The sequence below is a fragment of the Mastomys coucha genome, unplaced genomic scaffold (genome assembly GCF_008632895.1).
Source record: "Mastomys coucha isolate ucsf_1 unplaced genomic scaffold, UCSF_Mcou_1 pScaffold22, whole genome shotgun sequence".
In the NCBI taxonomy this organism is placed as follows: Eukaryota; Metazoa; Chordata; class Mammalia; order Rodentia; family Muridae; genus Mastomys; species Mastomys coucha.
Window position 1 is genome coordinate 174,633,949 of NW_022196905.1, and position 4,087 is coordinate 174,638,035.

A 4,087-nucleotide genomic window follows, 5' to 3' on the forward strand; every position below is an offset into this window, starting at 1 on the left:
TGGAAACATTGTGTCAGCCAGGAGACAATGCCCAATCTTAACCATTTACAAATCATTACTTGGGGTACTTGGGGTAGCTTTATGCCTAATTATGAGGCTTTGTTGATGATTGGAGAGACTGATCTGAAACACGTCTGAGTTAGGGGATACCAGCGACTAGTCTGAAATCCAGGAGGCACAGAACTCCTTTTGGATTCTTATTGCCTCTTATCCTTTATCAGGATTTTATCCCCGATATTATGGATGTGACTGGAGTAGACAAGTGTGCGTAGCAGTACTGGTTTTGAAGGCATGAAGGGGTCATGAAGAGCAGCTGAAGCTCAGCACAGTGAGAGGCCATGGAAGGCCATTGGTGAAGGGGCAGCATTGATTTGTAATTGATGGCCCAGGACTGAAGGGGTCATGCAAAGGAGTTGAGGCTTGGCATCATGAAGACAGTCTATGAGAGGCTATTGGTGAAGCCTAGTTACAGTGGAGAACAGCAGTGTTTTGGGAATGCCAATACCATACAATAACCACCAAGGACAGCAGCAGCAGTGGAGTACAGGCATCTGAAGCCTTAGAAGACAAGATGTGTGCTACAAAGGGCAGAGCTGGAGAAGTGACCCAAGCCCTTGGAGGAATCCAGAAGATTGTGAGTGGATCCCAGACATTGGACGGTTGGAGTTGGATTTTTGCTTTTGATTGTGACTGTGCCCTGATATTTTTCCCTCTTGAAGAAAGTATTTTAGAAAGTATTAAGTATTTAGTATTTTAGGAGCCCACAGTTAAGAGACCTTGAATTTTAAAAGATATTGGACATTTTAAATTGATTGAACTTTTAATATCTATAGACTGTGGGACTAAAGATATCTTGGGGATAAATAAAAAAGTAAGGGTTGAGGCTTAATAGTGATGTGTTTCTGTGTGTCAATTGACAAGGGGTCAATTGTACTGGCTGGTTTTGTGTGTCAACTTGACACAGGCTGGAGTTACCACTGAGAAGGGAGCTTCAATTGGGGAAGTCCCTCCATGAGACCCAGCTGTGGGGAATTTTCTCAATTAGTGATCAAGAGGGTAGGGCCCCTTGTGGGTGGTGCCACCTCTGGGCTGGAAGTCTTGGGTTCTATAAGAGAGCAGGCTGAGCAAGCCAGGGGAGGCAAGCCAGTAAGGAACATCCATCCATGGCCTCTGCATCAGCTCCTGCTTCCTGACCTGCTTGAGTTCCAGTCCTGACTTCCTTGGCAATAAACAACAATGTGGAAGTAAGCTCAATAAACTCTTTCCTCCCCAACTTGCTTCTTGGTCATGATGTTTGTGCAGGAATAGAAACCCTGACTAAGACAAGTATTAAACATTTAAACTTTAGAAGAAGCATAGGGAGACATTAGGATAGGCAAGACTTTCGTAGCATGGGAACTTGACATGTGTGACATAACTGTAGCCATTGTGTATGTAGTTTCCAGGTTGCTCCTAAGGTGAGATCAAGTTCATCCATTTTTTAGGAGTTATCACTCTGACACTGAAGAATGCTGCTTACTTGATTTTGCACCTAGGGAGAAGGGACTGAGATGTATATTTTACATACCAAACAAGACCTGGCCTCCAGGTTCTTCCAGCATCCCTCAGTCCCTACTTGGCTTATCCTGCCCCCAACTTTGAACTTTCCAGCCTATTGCTCCAACTCCAGGAGATCCAACACATTCTGGCTTCTGTGAGCATCTGCATTTATATACACATACCCATATACAGATACACAGGTCCTGTAATTAAAAGTATTTTCTTAAGGAAATCTGACAAATGTTGGAGATGTGGAGAAAGAAGAGCCCTTATTCACTGTCTGGGGGATGCACAAACTGATACAAAAATTATGGCAGCCAGTTAAGGGTTCCTCCAAAGAATTACAACTACCAGATGATGCATGTAAACCAGTCCTGGGCACTTATATAGAGAACTCCATACCCCACCATAGAGATATGTGCACATTCACGTTTATTACTGCTTTATTGCAAGGAAATAGAACCAACCTAATTGTCCAGCAAGTAATAGATAATGAAAATCTGATATGGGCTGGGGAGATTGCCAGTGATTAAGAACAACTGTCTGCTCTTCCAAAGGTCCTGAGTTCGATCCTCAGCAACCACATGGCGGCTCACAAACCATCTGTAATGGAATCTGATGCCCTCTTCTGGTGTGTCTGGAGACAGCCACAGTGTACTCACATACATAAAATAAATAAATAAAAAAGAAAAGAAAAAATCTGGTACATAGATAAAATGGTATGCATACAAATATAATTGCTAGTAAAAGTGTAAAATCCACAGCTTCAGAATGATTGGGTTGTTTGTTTTGTTTTTGAAACAGGGTTTCTCTATGTAACACCTCTGGCTATCTCTGAACTCCTTTGTAGAGTAGGCTGGCCTCCAATTCTCAGAGCTCCCACGGCTTCTACTCCTGAGTGCTGGCACTAAAGGCATACACCACCATGCCTGCTGCCTGTTTTAACTGTGTGCAGGTTCACTGAGATGTAAACTTCGTCTGGATAATCTCACAGCATGTTGTTTTTTGTTTGTTTTTGTTTTTTGTATTTGCACGGTCTTTACAACAAAGATTTAATAAAATAATAGCATGTGATATACTAAAAACACGTATCAAAGCAGTCTGTAAATCTAAGGAAATGAAAAATAATGCAAGGTGTTATAATTTGTTGGCTACTTGCACTCATTTTAATTACTGTCTATTCATTAATTTGATTGATGTCTTTCATATCACTTGCTCTTTTGTGTTTTTTTCTTTTTGTTTTTCAAGACAGGGTTTCTCTGTGTAGCCCTGGCTGTCCTGGAACTCACTCTGTAGACCAGGCTGGCCTTGAACTTAAGAGATCCACCTGCCTCTGCCTCCCAAGGGCTAACGTTAAAGGCATAATTTCTGTATGTGCAAGTTCTTTACAATAAAGTTTTAATTAATAAGAGAAATGCTGGAAATATAAAGCAGTCTAAAATTCTAAAGAAGTGAAAAACATTGTGTTGTTCTAATCTGTTGGCCATTGCACTCATTTGAATTACTACCTACTGATCAACTTGACTAGTGTCATATTCATACCATATGCCCATTTTTGAGGGAAGTGTTTAGTTAGCTTCCTTTAGTTCATTATAAATTCTTGTTATCAATCCTTTGTCAGAGCCGGGCAGTGGTGGCTCACGCCTTTAATCCCAGCCCTTGGGAGACAGAGGCAGGTGGATTTCTGAGTTCTAGGCCAGCCTGGTCTACAGAGTGAGTTCCAGGACAGCTAGAGCTACACAGAGAAACCCTGTCTCCAAAAACAAAAACAACAACAACAAAAAAAAAACCTTTGTCAGATACGTAAATGTGGTACGAGCGTGGTTTGGGGGATCAAACACATGCTCCTGCTATCCATCCCACACTGAGAAGGCTAGGCTGACTCCATGGCAGGCTTCAGACGGGCAGTTCCAGACCGGGCAAGTCCAGGTAAGTCCAGACCTCAGAAGCTGCCCAACACCTGGCCTGAGGCAAGGACAATGGGACAGCAGCAGTTTCTAGCTCCTACGCCCCAGGAATGGCTCACCTGGTTGTCCCTCTGTCTTGGTAATGGGAGACCCCAGGATGCTGAATTTCTGTAAAATAAAACACTCTTTTACATTTACATACTGTTTGAGGGTGGGGGGGGGGTATCATTATCATTCTTCAGCGAATCATGGACCCTTACAACACTATGCCACATCCCACGCTCGTACACCTGTATCTCTCCTCATCTGTCAGATGGAGGTAATATTTATTTTATGGGGCTGTCGGACTGAGTAGAAAGATGCAAAACATGTAGAATGTACAAGGTACTCTTTAAAAAGGTCTTGGTTTCCTAGATGTCATGTGCAACGTAGTCCCAACACTGTGAGGCAAGAGGGGCTCTTCAGCTCAGTTGAGGGCAGCGTGGAGAGCAGAGGGTGCTATGCCAATGACTTATACAGGGCCAGGAACTCTGAGGCGGTTTCCCCAGAACCCACTGATAATCAGTTCTGGGGATGCTTTCCCTTTCTTAACAGACCATATCTTCTTGCCTGCCCCTGAGCATTCTTTACCACTCTCTACT

General features: G+C 43.1%; 1 long non-coding RNA gene across 1 annotated transcript; it reads right to left on the reverse strand.

The window, feature by feature from the left end:
- Window positions 1-1,325: 1,325 nt before the first annotated feature.
- Window positions 1,326-3,610, reverse strand: LOC116069129. Its single transcript, XR_004109865.1, has 2 exons — window positions 3,566-3,610; window positions 1,326-1,531 (listed from the first exon to the last, which is right to left on the reverse strand). It is a non-coding gene; the product is annotated as an uncharacterized LOC116069129 (long non-coding RNA).
- Window positions 3,611-4,087: the final 477 nt, after the last annotated feature.